Consider the following 25,390-nt stretch of genomic DNA (forward strand, 5'->3'; position numbering starts at 1 on the left):
CCTACCAGTTCGCCAATTTCGAAGAACTTAGGCGATCAGCGACATCTGCCTTTGAATTGCCAAAGCCAAAAATTAAACGCAATTAATTGCTTTTCTTACACATGTGGCGTCACGTGAAGAGTACTGGTTCTGGTTCTGAAATCGCAAGTTCGAGGCCGCCTGGAGGTCGTTAAGGATTTTAAAGTTAAATAAATGTAAGTAAAAATAATTTATTCAATTTATAATTGAATAACAAATTTGAACATCTAATTGCATTGCAAAAAAAAATTTAGGAAGAGATGCTTGTGGTATAAAAACAAAGAAATTAAACAAAAATATTTTTTTTATTAAATTTAAAAATAACAATAAACAGCCTAAACAAAAAAATAAATTTATAAAAAAATAAAAAATAAAAAAAATTTTCCTGCGCCAGGATTTGAACCTGGGACCTCAAGCTTACCACGCGAGTGCTTTGCTCTGTCGGCCATTGTGACTACTGGAGCGTCGCGAGCAAAAAGGCGCACTTATGCTTTTCACGGGGCATGAATTGGCAGACTATCTCATCAACTGGTATGATGCTACTAGTATTTCTACTAGTAGATGCTGATGCATTGCCTGACAATTGACATCTCGTAGGACATCGCTTGTTAAAAATACCAGTCGCTAACATTGAAAAAGGATAGAACGTGAACTAGTTGGTCTGAAACGCAAACTGGTAGAATTCTAGTTCACAACTAGTAGCTTTCCCTGCGGGGTAGCAAGCAGAATACTTGAACCGTATAAAACCCGGAAATAGGTAAAAAAAAAAATAGTGATGTGTAATCAAATCAATGTTGCCAAATTCCCATTTTCAAAAATAAAAAAAAACTGCAGTAGTACATATAGGCTACATTCCTTTATTCATTCTGAACGTTTGGAATAGACTTTTTTGTTTATTTATTCTTAAGAACGTTCCTGATGATATGTTGACGTATATCTCAAAAGCATTCTGTTTATTCCGGCTGTGAAATGGGATTATCCGGAATGTATAAAGAAACGCAGCCATGATTTTAAAATGTAGGCAAACTTCAAAAAAAAAATCATGGCCGACGAATTGAGAGAACGGTTTTACCTTACTATGTTTTTATCCAGGCAAACAGTATCAGTAGAGCAGCTGATTTTATTTTTTTTTTTCACATTATTTGGTCTTGAAAATGTAAATTTTTTTAGTTTCTTCTCACAAAAATTCTAAATTGTTCAAATCTTTTTGCATGTAAAACCTTTTCCATACAAAACAAGCTATTGAACATCAGTTTTTGGAACGTTTGCCCAACTCAGCAGCACAACCGCTGATTACTGGGCCTTGCAAAAGATGGATCAATGCTTCGAGAAGCAAACAAATTTACTAAAAAAGAAAGTTGCAACAATTTTTTCCAATTTAAATTCTTTGTTTTTTATTATTTTTTACATGGCACGCTTTGATTTTAAAGAAAAAACTCAGAAAACAGTTTTTGACACTTTCGACACCAGAAGCAACACAGGCAAATGTTTTTTCTCTAATGCTACTACCTGTTTAATATGCCTTGCTTGGAACGTATCATGTTAAACTAATTTATTTTCTTTCGTTCATAACTTCATTAGCCAAAATAAATCAAGGAAAGCTTATATTTTTGTACTTTTCCTTGTTGCAGTATTGAAAACTGTTTTTAGGTCCGTGAAAAATCTTTTGACAAAAGGAGCAAAATATTAAACACAAAATGCTTGGATATGTTAAGAATTAGATTCAGAAGCAGCTTAAAGTTATAGTTAATAACAATAATCCTCAATATGTAAAATATTTGAAAGAAAGAAAAAATCGGACTGGTTTACTTTTCTGTGGAATGGACCATATATATGTGTATGTAATAATAATAAAACAAATATGTGCGTTAAGTCCTTTCCTCCAATTGCAGCCAAAAGTCATATGGAGTAGTGATCAAACCGCTAAAATTTTTCGACAAATCGGGCAAGGAATCTGCTGGACCTAATGTAAAATTGAAATTTTGGCAAATTGCGGTAGTTACAAGAAAGAACATATTCCGTGCAAAAGTCTCTCCCGCGCAAAGTCGTTTTCCTATAAATAATAAAATAAAAATGTTATTCCTGAACTTTTAGTAGTGTTTTGTGCAACAAGTAAGTTACCTGCGCCGAACGGAAGTGATACATCCTTTTTCAGCGAAAGCTTTCCGTTTTCATCTAAAAAGCGTTCCGGTCTAAAGTTTTGTGGATCGCCCCAGATGCTTTCATCAGCATGATATGCATACAAACTCGGTACCACAATAGTGTGCTAAATTCAAAACAAAAATGCTTCTTATTTTCTCTTTTAAAATTTTTTTACGGATAAATTTTAAGTACCTTTGGAATTTTGTAACCCAGCAACTCTGTGTCTTCTAGCGCTCTGTGTGGGATATCTGACGGCACTAAAGTTTCAATTCTCAAACCTTCTCGAATAGCAGCATCTGTGTAGTGTAAATATTTACGATCTTCAAGCGTCGGCAGTCGACATCTACCAACAACCTCATCTATTTCTGACTGTATGCGTTTCATTGCTTCTGGATTCAGCATAAGGTGCTGTATTAGAAATGTAATTTGTGCGCCAATCGCTGTAAACGCAGGGAGAGCAAAGTCCACCAAGCCCAATATAAACTGTGTGCGATAGTAATTTTCCGTCTTGCCTTGATCATGCTCCATTCGCATCTGTTTAATATACAAATCCAGAAAATTTCGCTCACTGCACTCATCATGGGTGGCAATGTGATGGTCTATGATTTTTTCAAAATGCTCAAAAAAGAGCTTTATTCGCCTCTGTTAGTACATCATATGCGCTCCATTTGGGAAATACATATCGTATCCAAGGCATGATGCTCAGCATTTTACCATAATCATCACTATTACGTTGAAATTGCATTCCCATTTTGATGAGGTGCAACACCTCGGCCTGTTCTGAGCGCGGCTGGCGTTCATGCATCATGACATGTAAAAAGCAATTGTAGGTAAATGGACTAAAGATGTTTGGCACACAAACTCTATAACCGCCAGGTTTGGATAATTCATGCTCATGCTGATAACGTGGTCCATTGCGTATGAGATCTAAGAGATCAGTTATCTCTTCTTGTATGAGTGATTCGAGTTCAAGGAAACGACGACCGAATCCAAAATCACGAAGGTATCGTAAAATAAAGCGACGTTGCTCCTTCCACACAGGACCTTCGCGGAAAAAAATACCTACGAAACAGAAAATAAATAAGTCTAAATTAAGCGTTAAAAACTCCTGGAAAAATGGCACTACTAGTTCACTACAGCAGTCCCCGCTTAATTCACCCACGCTTAACTGATTTCCCCGCTTATTTGAATCAGTTGCTTGCTCCAGAAAATAGTTCATACAAAATACATTTAAATAATATAAGTCAACATGCAATAATATAAATAAAAAGTACTGTAGTAGTAAAAGTACTACTGTACTTCATATCGGTTAATTTACAATACAGAAGTTTTACATATTTATATGTATCTACATATGTACAAATATATTATATGTATGTACATATAGAGCCATGTGTAGAATACTAAGGCCACCAAGCAAAACTATGGGGTTAGCTTTGAATTGTCAGGACATAAGATCTATATACACTGCCGGAACAAAGTATTGGCACAGCAAATTTTTCACAATATATGCAACAATTTTCATTCTAATATTTGTCCGCTAATTTTGTATAAAAATACGGTTCATTCTACAACAAAAAACATAAAAGTATAATTCCTAAACTTTGTGCAAAACTCGCGAAAATTCAGCAAATTTTCGTGAAAATTTTCAACTTTTTAATCAGATTTTTTAGAATTTTTGTGAGTATGCAGATTTGTAGCTCAATCACTTTTATTATAAAAACGTGCAAGTTTTAAGTAGCTAGGAATTACCGTTGATTTTTTGGAAATTTTTTTTCACGCAGTATCTTCCATACAAAAATTTTTTTTCGAAAATACTTTATATGGAAAAAATGCAAAACACCTTCAACAAAAAAAATTCTCAAAAATCAACGCAATAGGAATTATATTTTTATGTTTTTTGTTGTTGAATGAACCATATTTTTATACATAATTGGTGAAAAAATATTAGAATGAAAATTGTTGCATATATTGTAAAAAATTTGCTGTGCCAATACTTTGTTCCGGCAGTGTATGTATTAGAGTGGTTAAATTTTTTTTTTTTGCAAATTCATAAGCGCTACCTCAAGTTATTGTTATTTGTAACGAAAAAAAAGAGAAACGTGTTTTTTATTTTGCAAAAAAAAAGTTTTCTTAGAGGTCGCCCTGATAGGTTTTTTTGTAAAAACACTGATGTTGTAAATTTTTTTATTTTCTTGACATGTTAAAATGCAGCTAAAAATTTGGTTTTTACATATAATTGGGGAACATTCCCTTAAACCCTTCTGAAACCCCGTGGTAACAAGTTTCAACCCATGACAATGCGTAAATCGTTCAGTATCAACGTTTTACTAGTGTCTTTTCGGGAGCATATTGTCGGGAACTAGGCCCATTCTAACCGTCTAAGACAGGTGTGTAATTAAGGGAATATTCCCCAAGAATACCAGAGTAATTATATGTAAAAACTACATTTTTAGCTGCATTTTAACATGCCACGAAAATAAAAAAATTGAGAACATCAGCGTTTTTATAAAAAACCCGACCAGCGCGACGTCTAAGAAACCTTTTCTTTCAAAATTAAAAAATACGTGTATCTTTTTTTTATCACAAATAATAATATTCTGATGTAGCGTTTATGAATAATAATATAATAGCGAAGGGATTTTTTTGTCCATCAGTAGGGCTGCCAGATATCTCTGTTGCCAAACCGGGACACTTAAGGGTGGGAATGGCCTCTCGCTCCCTTCCCTTTCGTTTCGACAAAAATTACGTACGAAAGGATGTAGTAAACTAAAGCACAGAGAATTTTTCACAATGCATGTACCTTTTTGTTCCTTATAAAAATACAGTTTATACTAAATACGTCAGAAAATATAAAAAAAAAAATTCTAAACTTTTAATTCTAATTTGCATACAAATTTGCAACTTTCTATTCAGTCTTTTTTATAAAATTTTGAAAATTAAGACCATAAAAATTTAGTTGATTTTTGGTATTGTTTTTACTGAGAGTTTCTTCCATACAAACTATGTTCGACATTTTTTTGTATGTGGAAGACACTGTCAGCAAAAAATAAATAATCGCAAAAAATCAACGAAATTTTCTGGTAACTTCAGACTTGCACTTTACTAAATCGCTCAAAAGCTACATTTTCAAAATTTTTCTTAAAGATCTGATTAGAAATTGTGATCTGATGAAAGAGTCTCCGAGCCAATAATTTTGTACGGCACGGTACTTATAAGTAATCTAGGTTTCACGAAAGAAAAAAAATTAAATACAAATTTCAACGTATTTAGGTACATACTTATATTAATCATCAACTATTGGTTGTGAAAAACGTGCTAAATTTAAAAAAAAAAATCGCATATGAAAGTGCACCAACCCAACTCGTAATAAATTTAAGTATACAAATTTTAGTAATTAGTATAGAAATATTCAATTCAAATACGCCAATATTAAAATGAAGCGCTTTGCACTTAACGGATACTTTTTCATAATTACGTTAAAAAAAAATATTTAAATTCCATGCTGCCTGTAAGGGGATTTGAATCCTGACGCTCTGGAAATTAGCAAATTGTGGCAAGCATCTTCGTGCACTCAGCTAAAGCCAGACATGTAAATGTGCACTCAAATGTTCAGTTTGATTCAACACCACGTGTTCGTGGTATGAAAGTATTGTTTTTAAATACGAACACGATAATCAAATAAAAAATATTCATGTTTACCATGCGTTATTTCCCATAGTAAATTCATAAAATTTTTCTTAATATTACAACGCGTTTTTTCTCAGTGTAGTCATTTTTATTCAAAATTTGTGCAATCAAATCGAAAACCGGGACACTTAAACGAAACCCGGGAGATTTTAAGGTTGGACCGGGACACCGGGACAAATAGTCTAAAACCGGGACATGTCCGGGAAAACCGGGACGTCTGGCAGCCCTACAGTCCTACCTTGTGGGAAACACCCACAACGAAAGTGAGAATAATGAATTTAACTTATTAATTAACTTGCATTCAGCTTTTTTAACGGGTGGCCACCCCCTTTATATCTACACCTCAAAAATATTGTAAGTGTTAAAAACATAAGCTTTCCTTACACTCTTTTTTCTGGCATATTTTAGTATTTCATTGTGTTCATGTATAACTTAACTAAATTCGACGTTTGAAACAGGTGGCAACCCTCTTCAAAATATGGTGCTACCTATTTCTAGTGCCTAATTTCCTTATCTCAAATTGACTTTAATATTTTAAACAGGTGGCAACCTTCTCACCTGAAGTTAAGAAATAAATCCTTTTTTACACCATTTAGATTGATACCTATATCGTAAAATTTGATTTAACTTATCAAATAATTTGAATTTAATATTTTAACAGGTGTCAACTCCTTTCGAAAAACTAAAACTTTAATGCACGTCCAAAGGCCAAGCCCTTTCATTTGACACATTTGAAAATAGAACGAATGGTGCGGATTTAATGGCACTGGTTACTAAATAATTTGAATAATGGTTTTAATAGGTGGAAACTTCTTTAAAAAAAAAGTAATACCTTATTGCACATCTACAGGCGAAGCCCTTTCATTTTGACTCCTCATTGAATATCAAACGAACGGTACAGATCGGATGACCTGGACAAAAAACCCCTTCGCGTATCTATACTAAATATACTAATTATATAAAGAGAAGTCCCTTTTATTGTAACAGGTAATCTCGCGAACGGCTGTATATGTATTTAAATAGCTTTCAGTAATCACCATGTCGTAGGCGAAAAAATTTTCCTTTTTCCGGTAGGTGGATCAGGGACCGATCTATTCGAAGAAATCTTATTATGGCCCGATTTGCTTAAAATTTGATACGTTGGTAGCTTTTTGCCTGGATAAGTATATAGGATTATTTTTTCGGGAAGTGGACCAGGGACCGATTTATTCGAAAAAATCGTATTTATGGTCGGATTTGCTTAAAATTTGGTACGTAGATAGCTTTTTGCCTCAATTAACATATAGGATACTTTTTCCGGTGGCTGGACCAGGTACCGATCTATTCGAAAAATCTTATTCCATATAAAGTATGCTCGACAATTAGGTACTTTTATATGAAGGAAAATGTCTAGCATCGTCAGCTAAGAAAATTATTAAAATCAACGCGATTTTCTAGTGATTTAAAATTTTCACTTTAACCTACTAAAATTCAATGGGCTATAAAATTGCATACCTAAAACTTTTCTAAAATTTTTTAATAAAAAGTTCAACATTTTTTGGTGTAATTGTCAACGTTTGTTAAATTTTTACAAATTTTGAAGGGAATTTGGAATGTGGACTTATGTGGTGCTGGTTATGTAATCGGCTAAACTTTTATAAACATTACATAAACAAAAGAAAATGAGCCAAAATTGGTCAAAATGTCTGTTAACTTAATCAGCTGACCAAAAGTGTATATGCAGGTATGTACATATATATATATATATATACGCATATGTTTAAATGCTCAATCCTGATAACACTTCAGTTTTTTAAGAATATTTCGTCGGCTGAGTTGTAGGTCGCTGTATCTCAGCTGCCGCTTCGAAAACGCCATATCTCAATATATATATGGGCAAATCTCCGGAAGCGTGTGCTTTTGTGTCACTCACCTTTAAATTAATTTTATTAATGTAATTTTACTTTTTATAACTTGCGCCATTTTGATAACAAATGTGACGAGTCCTTGTAACTTATTTAATTTTCTTTATTTTATTCATTCTAATTTTTATAAACAGTCAAATTAATTAAAATAACAGTTTCTACGTGGATACCTTTTGTACGGTTTTTGAGTACATATAACTTTTTCAGCGCAAATATTGGAAAATGCAATAGACGTTGAGAAAAATATGTGCTCCTCATTGGATATAAACTGTAACAATTTGAAATCTGTCACTCGTAATTATCAAAAAGGTAATATTTTAATTTCTTTTCCATTTTGCACTTCCAACAATTACTAAATTTTTCTTATTTTTCTATACACATGTTAATTACACATTAAAGAATAAAATGAGACCTTTTACAGCTGAGGGTCTTTCAAAATATTGAAAATATAACAAATATTGTCTGAATAGGTCTTTGCGTGAATGGCTTCAAATTTCCCCTTTTTTTGATGGCATACTGACCAAGGCTGCAAACCGGTTTTGAACCGAACCTTAGCTTTTTTTCTGACTTCGAACCGAACCATTTTTATTTTGAAATGCCAAAACCGAACCGAAAACCACTCCAAAAAATGGTTCGGTTCGGTACAAAACACACTAAAGCACTTTGTAGGGTTGGTAATACACAACTTTGTCTAAAAATGCAACACTATGGTGAAACTGCCGCGCGGCCGCTGTGGTATAGTGGTAAGCAGTGCGCGCTTCCACTCCACAATGCCTGGGTTCAAACCCTGGTCAAAGCAACATCGCAAAAATATAGAAAAAAAGGTTTTTTCTTAACAGCGGTCGTCCCTCGGCAGGCAATGGCAAACCTCCAAGTGTATTTCTGCCATGAAAAACAGCTTCTCATAAAAATACAATCGCCGTTCGGAGTCGGCGTAAAACTGTAGGTCCCTCCGCTTTGTGTGACAACATCAAGGCGCACGCCACAAATCGGAGGAGAAGCTTGGCCAAACACTAACATATGTGTAAGCGCCAATCTATTATTATTATGGTGAAACTGCAAACATTTTTGTGTTTAATGGCATCTCTATGAGTTATAATTTCGTATTTATAAAAATTGTTTTTATGTGGAAGAAAATGCATATAACCGATTAAAAATTAGTGCGAACTTTAAAATAGGTAATTCAAACTTGCACTTATCATATTACATTACACTTAAGTGAGCTATAACACTGCATACTCAAATTTTTTTAGTTCTGATTAAAAAGTTTGAAGCAATGAACTTTTTTGAAGTTTGTTGATTTTTTCCAATTTTCGTACGGAGTTTGAAATTTGGATTTACATGTTATATGCTTTTATAGAAAAATAATGAACATTATTAATAATTAGGATTTCAACATTAAGCCAAGATTTTGAGTATCAATTCAAAATTCTGAGTGTGTTGTTTTAGTCTATTCGGCTATACTCTCGACCTGTCCAAACCTTAAATAAGTTTATTAAAATGCTTCCAATTTCGCCTTGATCGCGTTGATTTTAAATGTTTTTTGTTGAGGGTATTACGCATTTTTTCATACGAAAAATTTGGTGAAGATACATGAAAAAATTGCCAAAAATCAACCAAAACTTTTCTAGAAATTCGTATAAAAATGTTTGCAGTGTAGATGAAACCTTGACGAATTTTCCTAATTTTTGCACAAAGTTTTAAGCTTGATTTATTATTATTTTTGTTAGATGATGAACCATACTTAAAAAATAAACATTAAATGAACACAAAATAAAATACCCAAAATTGTTAAAATTTCGCGTCTCTATTTATGGATATTTGAATTTATATCTTATCGGTTTTTAATATTTGTTTGTATCCTTTAGCTTTAAAAAAATTAAACCATTTGTACCGAACCGAACCGCGGTTCAGGAATAATGATGAACCGGTTCCTGAACCTCTACAAGCTTTTTCTAAGTGGTTAGAACCACTGAACCAAACTGCACCGTTTTTTGCAGCCCTGATACAGGCTAAAAAATGGGGGCAAAAAGTAAAATTTCGGTTAAAATATATTACCTTAAAAGAGAAATTTTAAAACAAATTTTTTAAAAAGTTTTTCTTTATCTTAATATTCAATTATAATCCCCTTTTTGGCTAGCACAATATTATTTATAGGACAAGAATACACATAAATCGTGACAAATTAAAACAATGGATATGTAGATACTATAAATTTATAGCCCTTTTCATAACTTTACGACACTCACATATTGACAAGATTTAGCCATTTGTCTTAATAATTTTTTTTTTTATTTTAATTATTTGTTTATTAAAATGTAATAATTTTTTTTTTTGTTGACGGTGTCAGTCATTTTCTTTCCTCCAAGGAATTTTCGACGATTTTTTTAAATGGACAGAAGGAGCAACACCTTCAATAAAAAAATTCCCAAAAATCAATGGTCATTCCGAGCTACTTTAAACTTGCACTTTGTTATACTAAAAAACTACAAAACTGCATACTTAAAATATTTCTAAAAAATCTAATAAAAAGCTCGAAATTTTTATAAGAATTTGTTGATTTATTTTTAAATTTAAAAGATTGAAACTTGGATTTATGAGGTTTTTGTTATTATAAGCAAATAATTAAAATTAAAAATAAATTAAGATAACTGATGAAGTCTTGTCATTATGTGAGTGTCGGAATCGAGCTTTCTGATACTACTTTTGTCTATTTCCGCGGTGAATAAGTCCCGACTTAATCAGTATTACCCCGTTGTACTACATGATAAAAGGGGTGAAATTTAGCAGAATGCCCACTTCTGCTAAAATGCGCACAAATTAGCCATAAATGGTCTATTGCATTAATATTCACGCGATATATAATAGGGGGGTAACTGCAAAATGAGTAAAAACAACGCTTGCATTGCCACGTCTGTTACCGATATTGCTAAGGAATTGGATTTTGACATTGTTCTTCCTCGTAGAGCGAATAGACAAATTTTCTGGCTTATTATCGTGAATTTAACACTGAAGATTTTTATCGAAAGGCAGTATTTATACCGCTATTGGATAATATCTTCCTCGATCTCCGAGAAAGATTGCCGAAAGAGACACTAAACATTTTTGATTTGAACTTATTACTTCCATTCAACAATTTTATGGAGCTTGAGGTCGTTTTTTTAATGAAAACCATTGTGGAAAAATTAACAATAATTTATAAATGGTAGAAGTGATAACTCTTTCGGAGATCACTACATCTCCTCATCAGACTTATTCAGCGGGATTTTAAACGACGACCTCAAGCTCAATAAAATTGTTGAAGATAATTGTTATAAGGCCATAAAGTAACAAAAACTTATTACTTCCATCTAAAATTGGCGAATATAACACGCTATATGAAAAAAATAATAATTTAAATTGCACGGTGTTACACTGATCATGAACTTTTTGAGTGACCTAGTACAGGTCGTAGGGCTCGTCGAGCAATTCACGAAACTGCGTTTAAAATTTTTGTAACACCCTCAAATTATCGACTTATTCTTAAAAAACCATTTTTACATGACTTCCAGCACTAAACCATTTTTAGTTCTATTATTTTTTACCCAATTAAAGTTTTTATATGGCTTTGAAAAAAATAATATTTGTACTATTTATAGAAATAATAAGTTTTGTGAGCACATTGTAAATGTGTTGTAAATTTTTGGAATAAGTCCGAAGTTAACACAATTTTTTACTATTTTTCCCAGTTCGACATCATTTTTTTTTTACAAAATTTTGATTCCTAGTAAAACTAGGTACCTTTTATAATTTACAGTTGGATTGGATTAATTTTAACGATTCAATAGTTCGTATAGAAAAATTTTAATTTGTCTGTCTTTAAAGAAATGTCATAACTTAATATTGATTTAAAGAATGGTACCTAGTTTTACTCGGAATTAAACATTCTCTTAGAAGTTATGAATAAAAGAGACTACTTTTTATAGCTCATTCTATTTCAGTACAAAAGTGAACGTTTGAGGTTCCTCAAAATTCGCGCTGATTTTTGAGAATACTATATATATATAGAAACATACTTATGTATGTTCTAAAACACTAATATTTTTATGTCGAAGAAAATGCATGACTGCGAACTTGCTCCTTATTATACTGAAATTAAATTGGCTATAAAAATGCATGCAAGAAACTTTTCTAAAAAATCTGATTCAAAAATTTTGATAGCAAGCTTTGGAAATTGGTTGCGAATTTCGCATTTATTGATCCATTTTACACGGCAAAATTACTTGATTTCAGCGTGATTTGTTTATGAACTACGAATGAGCCGTAAATTACGATAATGTGAACATGCTCTATATAAAATACCTTTTCTGTCCAAAATTTTAAAATCGCTAATATGAAATCCCGAAAATTACGCTGTTTGAAAAAATCAGCACTCACTTATTAAACAAATTTTTTTGCACGAACTTTTCAGGAAACAATTTTTAAACTTTCGAATACGAGTATTTCTAAAAAAAAAAACACAAATCTTTCAGAAATTACTAATTCACCAGTTTTACCTAATAATTCATCTCCAGGTGCACGCATTTGAGCCAGAAACATAGGCGGACGTCCATCGAATTCCTTTCTATTCAATATTTCTTTGACACCCTCAGCACTGTGCACTGCAACCACGGGAAAGGATCCAACATGAAAACCCACAATATCCGATTTATACCATTTGCTAAATTTCATTACACCTTTATGCAAATATTTTTTATTAGCCAGCATCATGAATAAATAGCTTCCGAAGAGCGGTAATCGTGGCGGTCCTTGAAGTAAAATGTTGCAAAAAAGAGCAAACTTATTTGTCAATAACTTTAAAAACGACATAAATAAGGGATTAAAAATTAATGCTAACCAGGCGGAAATCCTTCAGGGCGACTAACTGCATAACGATATGATAAATATAGGCAAATCACTGCGCAAATGCAGAAAAGAATTCCCGTTAACATTTTTTCCTTCAATTCAATAGCTCGATAATTACTGTCTTTACCGTTACGTCGACCAACGGAAATTAAGAATAACTGATTGGTAGCTATTGTTTTACTTGGTTTTTATGCGCAACGCACGACAGATATTTTACTAAATAAAGAAACCGATCGCTAAACGATCGCCATTCTTTCAGAGCTGATCGTGATACATACATACATACATATGTAGATATTCCTGAAGATGCATATTCTTTTTTAAATAGAGAAATAGGCGCATGTTTCAGATTTGGCTATTAATCAGGCGATTGCCAGTAAAAGGCATTTTTCATCAAGGGGCATGACCGCTACTTATGAGTTTACGCGCTCAATATGGTTTTTTCTACATGGCGAGATTATACGAAATAATTTAAACGACAAAAATATTTATATACATAAATGAATGTACGTATAGGGATGTGTATTCATACAAAATGCATTTCGTTGTGATTCATTTATTTTGTCGCAACCATTTGCTAATGAAGACACGCCAATATAAAAAACCGGTAATATATTTCTGGAGATATGGCAATCTTCTTCTTTTTCTTTATTGGCGCTGTAACCGCCTAAGCGATTTTGGCCGAGTCCAAAACAGCACGCCAGTCATTTCGCTTCTGTACTATCTGACGCCAATTGGAAATGCCAAGTGAAGCCAAGTCTTTCTCCACCTGGTCTTTCCAACGCAGAGGAGGCCTTCCTCTTCCTCTGTTACCAGCATCGCGACCCGCGTTGAATATTTTCAGAGCAGGAGCGTTTCTGCCCATTCGAACGACATGGCCAAGCCAGCGGAGCCGCTGAATTTTAATTCGCTGCACTATGTCTATATCGTTGTAAAGCTCATAGAGCTCATCGTTAAATCGTCTGCGATATTCGCCATCACCAACGCGTAAAGGTCCGTAAATCTTTCGCATAATCTTTCTCTCGAAAACTCCAAGAGCCGCCTCATCAGATGCTTTCATTGTCAATGCCTCCGCGCCATACACCAGCACAGGCATGATGAATGACTTATAGACATAGTTGCCAACTTGGTGCTTTAAGCACTAGATTTAGTGCTTTTTGAAAATTAAAACGCCAAAACAAATTATTTAGTGCTTAGTGCTTTTTTTCTGAACTAAAATTACTCCGAGATAGTAAAACCCTCAAAATATTTAAAGCTGTGGCAGCATTGAATTTACCAGAATCTACAAATTTAAATGCACTAAAATACAACCATTATTGATAAAAAGCTGAAGTTTCAAACCCACCTTGTTGAATTCCATTCGCGTTGAAAATGCTAGTACGCAAGTAAGTTAAGTACATATTTCTTTTTTCCATTTCTAATTATTTGCACAAATTTTGATTTTTTATTACCTCCGGAGTAAAACACATCGTTTCTGGGTGCTGAATCCAAATCTGGACGCACAATTGCTCTAGCACTACAATTTTTAGATATCTAACCTCAAAGTGCCAAAAACACGGTTTTTGGCGATATTTGAGGTTATATAATGAAAACATCAAATTTTTTTTTGCGCATGCCTACTTAGGGCATCATTTTCGTTTGTCGCGATTCGATTTTTTTTCTCGAGCTTTAATGGGCAGTACTTCGGTTCGACGTCATAAGCATGAGTCATCACAGCATGTGTAGAGGCTATTCAATCGTTATGAGCGAAAAAGTTTTGTGTATTGATTTATGTATGTAAATATTGTTAATTTTTTGATTTTGTTAAATACAAACCGTTATGAAAAAAGCATCCTTTTATTCAAAAATATTTGGTGCTTTTAGTGTGGTAAAACGCTTTTTTCACAAGTTTTTGGTGCTTTTTGAAAATCAAAAGTTGGCAACACTGCTTATAGAGTGTGATCTTTGTACGACGAGAGAGGACTTTACTTCTCAATTGCCTATTCAGCCCAAAGTAGCACTTGTTGGCAAGAGTGATTCTCCGTTGGATTTCAAGGCTGACATTATTATTGGTGTTAACTTGTAATTGTTAACAGTGACGTGGGCGCCAAGACGCGTATGCTCTGGCTGTTTATGTGATGACAGGAGATACTTCGTTTTGTCCTCGTTCACCACCAGACTAAACGGCTCGGAGAGGTCCTTCCCTATTAGCCGTATTAGTTTCGCGGGGATACCAAATTCAGACGTCGCGGCATAAAGGCAACTTCTCTTCGTGCTGACGAAAGCGGCTTTGAAATCAACAAATAGATGGTGTGTCGATCCTATTCTCGCGGGTCTTTTCCAAGATCTTGCGTATTGTGAATACCTTGTCAATGGTGGATTTTCCAGGCCTAGAGCCGCACTGATAAGGTCCAATCAGCTCGTTGACGGTGGGCTTCAGTCTTTCGCACAATACACTCGGTAAGACCTTATAACCTATGCTTAGAAGGCTGATTCCGCGGTAGTTGGCGCGTATGGCGGGGTCGCCTTTCTTGTGGATTGGGCAGAGAGCTCACTTAAATTCCAGTCGTCGGGCATGCATTCAGCTGACCATATTCTGCATACGAGCTGATGCATGCACCTCATCAGCTCCTCGCGGCCGTACTTGAATAGCTCGGCTGGTAGGCCGTCATCTCCAGCAGCTTTGGTGTTTTTCAGCCGCGAAATCGCTATTCGTACCTCGTCATAGTCAGGCGGTGGAACAGCTACTTCATCGTCATCGACTGGGGACTCGGGTTCGTCTTCTTCACCACTTTCAGTACTGTTGCCATTCAGTAAGTTGTAAAAGTTTTCCCTCCACAATTTAAGTATATTCTGGGCATCGGTCGCTGGGTCGCCATTGTTGTTCTTACAGGAGTTCGCCCCGGTCTTGAAACCTTCCGTAAGTCGCCTAACCCTCTGGTAGAATTTTCGGGCATTCTTCCCATCGGCCAGCATCTCAAGCTCTTCGCACTCACGTATTTCGGCCTCTCTCTTCTTATTGCGGAAAATACGTCTCGCTTCCTTCTTCAGTTCCCTATAACGGTCCCACATGGCTCGCGTTGCGCCCGATCGCAGCGTGGCCCTGTAGGCGGCATCTATTTTCTCTGCGGCTTCTTGACATTCCTCATCGTACCAGTTGTTCTTTCGGGCTCGCTGAAATCCAACTACTTCTTCGGCGGCGGTACTTAATGATCGGGAAATGGTTCCACTGCTCGCGTATGTCGGATTGTTGAAGAGTGCTCTCAGAGAGCAGGTGTGTGAGTCGAGTGGCGAATAAATTGCCCGTCTGTTGTGATTGCAGCTTTTCGACGTTAAGCTTTTCTTGCATTGTTGGGCGCACATTTTTTGCTGCACAGAGGCGGGTGCGTATCTTGGCTACAACGAGATTGTGGTCCGAATCGATGTTTGGCCCTCCGAGTAGGGATGCAAATTTTGAGCAGTAACATCGATACATCGATGTTTCGATGCATCGGAGAAAAGACCATCGAGGCTAAAATACATCGCCAGAGGAACATCGATATATCGATGGTTTCCGATGTTTTGCAATTTCGTAATTTCTAGTTAAATTTAAAACAATATTGAATACTTTAATAATTATGAATGTATTTTCCTGTATTTTATTATCCTTTGTATACCCTTTCTATTATTAGAATCTAAATGCATACCATCGTAAGATCTTGTTGAAATTCTAAGGGGTGTTTGGTTATGTTTTAACGGCTAGGTTATTATTCAGAATGAATCCAACAATTTTATTGAGCTAGGGGCCGCTTTTTATGAAAAATTTTGTGGAAAAGCAACAATAATTTACAAAGGTAAGAAATTATAGCTGTTGTTTGGGAGATCCCCACATCTACTAATCACAACCGCGGTCACTGAGGAGAAGTGGTGATCTCCGAAAGAGCAAATTAGTAAATTTTGTTGATTTTCAATAACATTTTTCATAAAAAACGGCTGAATATAATTGTTATAAGGCCATAACAAAAATATTCTGAGTAATAAATTTAAGGTCAGTCAAACACGCCGAAAGAAAGTCGGAGAGTCTCCTTAAAGTCGATGTTTAAAATATCGGTAAAACTTCCATCGATGTATCGTCAATTTCGCGATGTTAGTAAATTGTAAACATCGATGGCAAACATCGATAATTGAATCGATATTATCGATGTTTCAAAAACATCGATGCATCGTTTGCATCCCTACCTCCGAGTGTACGTACGTCTAAAACGCTTGAAGCATGCGTTCCATCTATCACAACATGATCGATTTGGTTTCTCGTTTTTCGATCTGGAGACAGCCATGTAGCTTGGTGGATGTTCTTATGCTGGAACCTAGTACTACATGTTACCATGTTTCGGGCCCCGGCGAACTCGATCAGCCTCAGTCCGTTATCGGACGTTTTCCGCCGTGGCGCCAAAGAGCCCCTCCTTGCCCACCTTGGCATTAAAATCGCCAAGCACGATATTGATATCGTGTCGGGGGCAGCGCTCATATGTACGTTCCAAGCGCTCATAGAAGAGATCGCCTTATCCTTCTCTTCCGTCGGGGCATGGGCGCAGATGAGCGAGATGTTGAAGAATCTAGCTTTCATGCGGATTGTGGCTAGACGTTCGTCCACCGGGGTGAACGCCAGTACTCGGCGACGGAGTCTCTCTCCTACCACGAATCCAACACCGAATGTGCGCTACTTTAGGTGGCAACTGTAGTAGACGTCGCAAGGCTTCACGTTTACTTTTCCGCTCCCAAACGGGTGTTTGGTTGCTATCCAGAGGATACGTGAATATAAATATCCGGACGTTGTGAGCTGCGACCGTACGCACAAGAATCGCTTCTGGCCACTCCCAGGTGAATGGCAGTTAATAGTTTTCCACTTCTGCACACGGAACCATCCTCCATGGCAATCGGAACTCCAAAAAATGCGAAATAAATACATATGTTCGTTTGCGGAATTAAAATTTGAAGTAGGCCCAGAGGCCTATCGAAATATTTACAAGCAACATTTCATAACGACAAAACAAGAAGTCATAGACATTTAAAGTTTATACGAGTTCATATTTAAGTCTCAACTACGAATAATGTGCCATCAAACAAGTTTTAGCCCCACCCTATTAAATTCGGGTCTGAAGGGGCGCAACTGAGTTATGGTGATAATTTGCAGCAGCGCTCATATGTACGCTCCAAGCGCTCATAAAAGAGATCCTTGGATGCTTCGTCCTACTCATCCTTCGAAGCGCCATACTTATAAAAGTTTTCGCGTGAACAGTTGCGAATTGAACGTTGTACTCTTTCATTTATATAATTATTATCTGATACGATTTTTATTATACATTTGCTTGGAATAAAATGAATCTCCTAGAAGAGCTTTTAAGTTTCCTGAATTATAATATTTTTTGAAACAAGCCAGTAATATTTAAGCAAAAACACAACCAACTTCATTTATCATATAAAGATTTAGGAGTACCGTTAATCTCTTCATGGTGAACAGGGTGTCCAGATTGTTTAAAAAAAGCGCAATAATAATAATATATAAACTTATTATAACTTATATTAATTGATTAATCGCACAATCCGTTTTTAAAAGCTCGGCGCTAAAAATTAAATAAAAACCTATAATAGGGCGAGATCAGCTATTTCCACAATTACTTTAAAATCACATATAGTGTCTGAATGATTTACATTTCTGTTGTTGCCATATATTGAGCTATTCAACCTTGATAACATACTGCTTGATATTGGAAAGGTTTTGCAGCAGAAACTACTAGCCTTCATATAACATTTTATTCGAACTAATGAATTAAGGCTTTCCAACCTCATCCTAATTGGAATCTTAGTTTTTGTTGAATGCATTTGAAAACTGCGGCAAGGATAATAATATGAATTTAATTATACATATTTCCAAACATTTTATTGCCTGTTGCGATTTTCACTCCGTAAGCAATTATCCAAAATTCTTCAGAGTCGAATGGAATGGTTTTGAGAAAAGTTATTCCATGGGAAAGTTAAAAGATTTAAGTATTCAGTTTCCGCTGCTTTTCTTCCCTTCAAAGTCAAATAGGGAATTAGCAGGTCCCTTTCACACTTCTACACTTCTGTACACTTTCTGGTGACAAAACCAAAGCTTTTTTAAAAGTACTTAATTGACTAGGTAATCGTTTCAACAGTCCTTCGATTAAGGCCCGTTTACATACAACTTCGGCGTTGGCGTTGGCGTCGCTTCGACAGCCGACTATGAAAACATGAATTTATATGAAAGTCCCCACATAACCAAAGCTGGGCAACGCCAACGCCAACACAACGCAGAAAGATGGCAAACTTTCAACTTTTCGCTCGCGTCGTTCGTCAGCTGTTCCAAATAATCAAAATTATGTGATTTAATTTTCCTTTTTAATCAAATGCGTGCAAGAAATACAGTTTATAATGCAATTATTGATATAAAATTTTGATTTATCTGCCGCTAGTACGTTAATTTAGTGACCAAATTATTCCCTGCTAAGCGTTTATTGTAGCAAACGCGGGCGTTACCCGCGCTGCTGTCAAAGCGACGCCAGCGCCAACGCAACGCCAAAGTTGTATGTGGACGGGCCTTTATCACGGTTGCCGTTTTGGTCCAAATGGACCAAATTTTGTTCATTTCTTTGCGCTTGGTCCATAGGTCCAACTCACAACCTTTTGATTAGGTTATTATAACCTTTTCACTTCATGCAATACTTTCGCGTTTTCAATTTTTTCTATTTAAATGATGAATATTCCGCCCTATGTTTAATATATCAGTAAAAGTGACGATACGGCCATCGTCAGCCATGTTACTGATGATGACGATGGCGATATTCAGCATAGGACCAATGGGCAACACCTGAACTCGCCTTGCCAATACAATACTTGCTAATTTCAATTACTCGGTGACCAATATTAAAGTGGCTGTCAAAAATATGGAAAGGTAGCAAAACTTTAATCACAGCATTTAGCACATGAAATAATATTCGATTTCAATCGAAAAGATATTAAACATCTTAAAATTATTACACCACATAAAGTTCTTTCTGATATTTATGTATGTAACAATTTTACCGCTACTCGACCAATTTCCTGCATTGGTAAATGATGCAGGCACAATTGAACTTCAATTTCGCAAACTGACGCTGAGTGAAGGTAACTTCAAAAACTATACTAATATAGAACGTTTTTGCGATGAAGTAAGTTTGTTTAAAAATGGATTGGGTGCAGTGTTGCAGTTTTAGCCCTTTGGTAGCTAGATTTAGCTACCACATACTTCTTTTGGCCACATAAATTTAAAATTGCCCCTAGCCCTTTTTTAGCCCTTTGGAGAATTTACTTCTACTTGGCTCGAAAAAGTTGTATATGCTTAATTTGATCTAATTTTTTTATTTATGTAAGAGACGAATTTTTAAACTAAGAAAGACTAATATATATACATATGTATCTATATGTATTGTATGTTCCTTACGTTTTTATACATACATACTGTAAACGTGTTAAGGCTGTTAACTTATCTACTAACGATTTAACTATAGTTTAAAATAGATAAATTTACTGCCCTTAATATGCTTAATTTGTTAAATGGCCCATCAATTCGATTGACCATGTATGTCAGCATACGAGACTATATTAACACCCTCTGGTGGCTGAGGAAGCTTTGATATGTAATAATTAAACAGTAGTGGGGACATGACACCAGCCTGTGGTACCCCCTGTTTAATTTTCTGAAATTACTGAGGAGTGTCGACCACTCAGGTAATTCGCCGACCACCGTTTGAGTCCCTGTGGGAGTGAGGAGGCCTCTATATCTTCTAGTAGCTTTGAATGACCGACAGTGTCGAACGCCTTGGACAGGTCCAACGCTACTAGAATAGTTCTCTCAGAGGGGCGGTTTCGGTTTAGGCCACGAGTTATCTGAGTGTTTATGGCGTTAAGTGCTGTTGTACTATGCACTTTACGGAACCCATGTTGATGCTTCGCTGGGGTCAGGTGGTTCGTGAAGTACGGGAGCAGCAGGGCCTCGAGTGTCTTCGCTACCGGGGAAAGGAGAGTTATCGGGCGATAAGACTCTTCTTTGTTGGCTGGTTTCCCCGTTTTAAGCAGTGGGACCACTCACCCCATTTTCCAGATGTCTGGAATGACGAGAGTGGCCATAGACAGATTGAGGACCTCCGTTAGGTACGCTACTCCCGCAGGACCCAAATTTTTCAGCATCAACATGTATATTCCGTCGCCTTCCCGATGGCTACCCTTACCTCACCGCTGGTGAAAATAAGAGGCGCACTAGGTTTTGGCATTTTGTGCAGCCTTCTGGTCACTCGACGTTTGGCTTTATCCACCGGAGGATGCAGAATGAACTGCCGGCTAAAATAGCTTCCGCATCTCTCCGGGTCCGACGAAGCGTGGTCACCCAAGTCTATCTCGACTCTGTCGTCGCGCTTCGTCGGGTTGGACAACGACCTCACGGTTGACCAAAGCTTGCTCACACCAGAGGCGAAGTTGCAGGTCTTCAGATGCTCTTCCCATTTCTTCCGCTTATGTACGTTCACAAGTTGCCGAATCTCCGAATTGAGATCCCTAATACGGGGATTTCCGGGATCGGCCTGACGAAGGTTGTAGCGCTCATCAGCTAGAACAGCCGCTTCGGCAGGAAAATTCGGACGTGGATCCTTAATACATCCTGCTAGGATGAAGCGAGCTGCAGCAGCGGTGACAACCCTGCGGAACTTACGTTCACCTACATGAACGTCGGTTGGTATGGGTAGTGCAGTGAAGGCGCCCTCAGTAACATCCGTGAAGCCTTTCCAGTCAGCTTTGGAAAAGTTGACATAAGTCCGGTGATCCACGGAAGCAAAGTCGGCAGGTTCATCAATCGAGATGACTATGGGCAGATGGTCTGATGCTAGAGTCAGCATAGGTCGCCATGATACGCTGTTTATCAGACCAGCGCAGACAAATGTTAGAACTGGGGAGCGGCAGCAGCTGCCCATAATCCTAGTGGGTGCGTCGTCGCTCATTGTGCAGAATGTCGAATCGTCTATCTGATCAGCCAGATGAATTCCCCTATGATCATTTGACAGGCTTGAGTGCCAAAGATCGTGGTGCGCGTTAAAGTCGCCAACTACCATAGGGTTTTCACCTCTGAGTACCGCACCTATTTCAGGGTGATATCCTGCCGGGCAGCTGGTGACAGGGGGTATGTATACGTTAAATATTTCGAGCTCAACATCGCCTGACCGGATAGCAATACCCTGACATTCTAGGATGGTATCCCTGCGGTCGATGTCTGCTTCAATGAGACGATACTGCACGTTGTGGTGCGTGATGAACGCTAAACCTCCACCATTATCTCGCGATCTCGACGGTGCGCGTTGTATCCGGCGCAATTCAACAGGGTTGAATTGCCGTGCAACTTCGTCTCTTCGACCGCAACTATTAATATTCCATGCCTTCCCATAAAGACAGTTATCTCCTCGATCTTGCTATGGAGTCCGTTACAGTTAAATTGTAGCACCTTTGTGTGCCTGGGAGACCGATTATGATGTGTGGTGTTAAAAAGTTGTGTTGCCTTCCGGCCCCCTGCTGTACGTGCTGCAAAAGGGGGTGCTGCCTTGTGGTGGTGGTTGGCGGCGTCACGGGGGAGGAATGCGACGGGGCAGCACAGCAGGGGCCCACATAGTCACTCGTCCAATCTCGTGTGTTGCGAAGTCCTGAGCACGCCCTAAAGTGGCACCAGCCGAGGCAAGAGTTGCACTTGACTGATGTCACGTTACGGTATATTCTGGGCTGACAGACAGAGCAGATTGTCGGAGGGACTAGGAGTTGCCGGCGGCGGTGTGTGGGTGCTATTGTGTTTGTTTGTGTGTCTATTGTTGTGTTGTGTTGGGGTGTGGGTGTGTTGATTGTGTGCTGCCCAGGCGGGTGGTGGTTTGCCGAGGAGGCGGTCCGGTTCGCACAGCATGGGGCCACGAACGACGTGGTCCATTGCCGGTGCGTACGCAGGCCCGAGCAGTTGAGGAGGTGACTCCACCCGTCACAGGCATTGCCCCTGACCGAGGTGGAGTTTGTATGCAGTCGTCTCTGGCATACGCAGCAGGTGTAGATTTCTGGCCCTGGGTTTGACTCTATGCCAGCCTTGAGCAGAAGGGTGCGGAGAAGGTGTAGCCCTAGGATCGAGCAACGTTTGATGGATTTCGCCGACCTAAACGGGGTTAGATCGCCGAAACAACAGCCCTTGGTCGGGTAAAACCCGAGTCATTCTGGAACGTAGAACCGGCTGTCGGTTTATTGTTGTTGTTGTTGCGGCTACAACAACCCCGCCCAGGTCGGTTCGTATCTCAGTCGTTGTCGTTAAGTTCCACTAACGGCAGCCCTAGGAAGCGTGCAGCTTTTGCGGGATTGGTCCACAGGGACAAGGCCGTCAGGGTTGTCGGATTTTCCGGGCATGCGAAGAGATGTTTCGAGTCATGTGGGGTCTCTCCGCATGCCGGACACTCATTTGGCACATCCTCATTCAATCTACTCAGGTAGGAGTTTAAACTGCTGCAGTAGCCGGAGCGAAATTGTGCTAGTGTCGTTCGCGTCTCCCGAGGCAGATGAAGCTCCGCCTCGTCTGTGTCCGGGGGTGGTATGCTTAGAACGGCATTCACAGGTCTAGACTCTACATAACTCGAGACTGACTCCCTGTGAATGCCGTTCAGGGCCAGACGGTAAGCTGTCGGGTCCAGAGGTTGCTTGATGAACCTCTGAACTTCGTCCCTCAGTTCATATACATGCCTCCTGACGTGCCGTGGCGAGGGCTCCTCTGCAAGCAGCTGTCTGTTTGGGTGGCCACTTCTGTGGCTCCCGACCAGGAACTGCTTGCAGAGCATGATGTTGTGCTCCTTTACGGGGAGCATTTGCGCCTCGCCGTGAAGATGGTGTTCGGGCGACATCAGGAGGCATCCAGTCGCTGTCCTGAGTGCGGTGTTCTGTGCAGTCTGTAGCTTCGTCCACTGCGTCCTACTAGTCCCTGGCGACCACACTGGCGCTGCGTAGTTCAAAACCGGCCGGCCTATTGTCTTGTATGTTGCCAGCAACGTTTCTTTGTGTTTGCCCCAAGTACTGCCGGCTAGCGACTTGAGGACCTTGTTGCGGCTCTGTACTTTATTGACAATAGCGGTTGCGTGCGCAGAGAAGGAGAGCAGGCTGTCGAATGTTACTCCGAGTGTTTTGGGGTTATTCACCGTCGGAATTGGTGTGTCATCGACGTGAATTCCCAGCGGTAGCCTGCCCTCCTTCGTCCAGGTTGTGAACAGGGTCGCAGAGGATTTCGTAGGGGAGAGGGCTAGACACTTTGCAGTGAAGAAGCGAGAAAGTTCGGAGAGATATCCGTTTACTTTCGAACACAGGTCATCAATTCCATTCCCAGTCGCCATGATCGAGCAATCGTCGGCATAAGAGACAATCGAGACTCCCTCTGGTGGTTGAGGGAGCTTTGAAATGTAAAAGTTAAACAGTAGCGGGGAAACGACACCACCCTGTGGAACCCCCTGTTTTATTTTCCTCTGTTTACTCGTTTTGTCTCTAAACATTACCGACGAATGTCGACCACTCAGATAATTTGCCGACCACCGTTTGAGCCTCTGTGGGAGAGAGGAGGCCTCTATATCTTCTAGTACCGTGGAATGGCAGACGGTGTCAAACGCCTTTGACAAGTCCAACGCTACTAGAATCGTTCTCTCACAGGGACGGTTTCGGTTAAGGCCACGAGTTATCTGAGTGTTTATGGCGTTAAGTGCTGTTGTTGTGCTGTGCACTTTACGGAAACCATGCTGATGCTTCGCTGGGCTCAAGTGGTTTGTGAAGTACTGGAGTAGCAAGGCCTCGAGTGTCTTCGCTACCGGGGAAAGAAGTGTTATCGGACGATAAGAATCTCCTTTGTTGGCAGGTTTCCCCGGTTTGAGCAGTGGGACCACTCTCCCCACCTTCCAGATGTCTGGTGTGATGAGAGTGGCCATCGACAAGTTGAGGACCTCCGTTAGGTACGCTACCCCCGCAGGACCCAAATTTTTCAGCATCAGCATGCATATTCCTTCGGGACCCATAGCTTTGGAGGCTTTCGCCTTCCCGATGGCCACCTGAACTTCACCGCAAGTGAAAGCAAGGGGGGCACAGGTTGTTGGCAGTTTGTGCAGCCTTCTGGTCACTCGACGCTTGGCTTTGTCCACCATAGGATGCAGTATGAACTGCCGGCTAAAATAGCTCGCGCATCGCTCCTGGTCCGACGAAGCATGGTCGCCGAAGGAAATTTCGACTCTGTCGTCGTGCTTCGTCGGATTGGACAGCGACCTCACGGTTGACCAAAGCTTGCTCACACCAGAGATGAAGTTACAAGTCTTCAGATGCTCCTCCCACTTCTTCCTCTTATGTACGTTTACTAGTTGCCGAATCTCCGCGTTGAGATCCCTGATACGGGGATCTCCGGGATCGGCCTGACGAAGGCTATCACGCTCATCGGTTAGAACAGCCGCTTCGGCAGGGAAGTTTGGACGTGGGTCCGTTATACATCCTGCCGGTATGAAGCGAGCTGCAGCAGCAGTGACAGCCCTGCGGAACTTACGTTCACCGAGATGGAGGTCGGTTGGTGTGGGGAGCGCTGTGAAGGTGTTTTCGGTAAACTCCGCGTAACCTTTCCAATCAGCTTTAGAAAAGTTGATATAGGTCCGGTGTTTGGCGGAGGCAAAGTCGGTTGGTTTATCTATCGAGATGACTATGGGTAG

The 25,390-nt window shown here is 38.7% G+C and overlaps 1 pseudogene; it reads right to left on the minus strand.

The window, feature by feature from the left end:
- Nucleotides 1-1,625: 1,625 nt before the first annotated feature.
- Nucleotides 1,626-12,806, minus strand: LOC118737910 (annotated as a pseudogene).
- Between the last annotated feature and the right edge of the window lie 12,584 nt (nt 12,807-25,390).

This window comes from Rhagoletis pomonella, unplaced genomic scaffold (assembly GCF_013731165.1).
Source record: "Rhagoletis pomonella isolate Grant_MI unplaced genomic scaffold, Rhpom_1.0 Rhpom_scaffold_00004, whole genome shotgun sequence".
NCBI lineage: Eukaryota > Metazoa > Arthropoda > Insecta > Diptera > Tephritidae > Rhagoletis > Rhagoletis pomonella.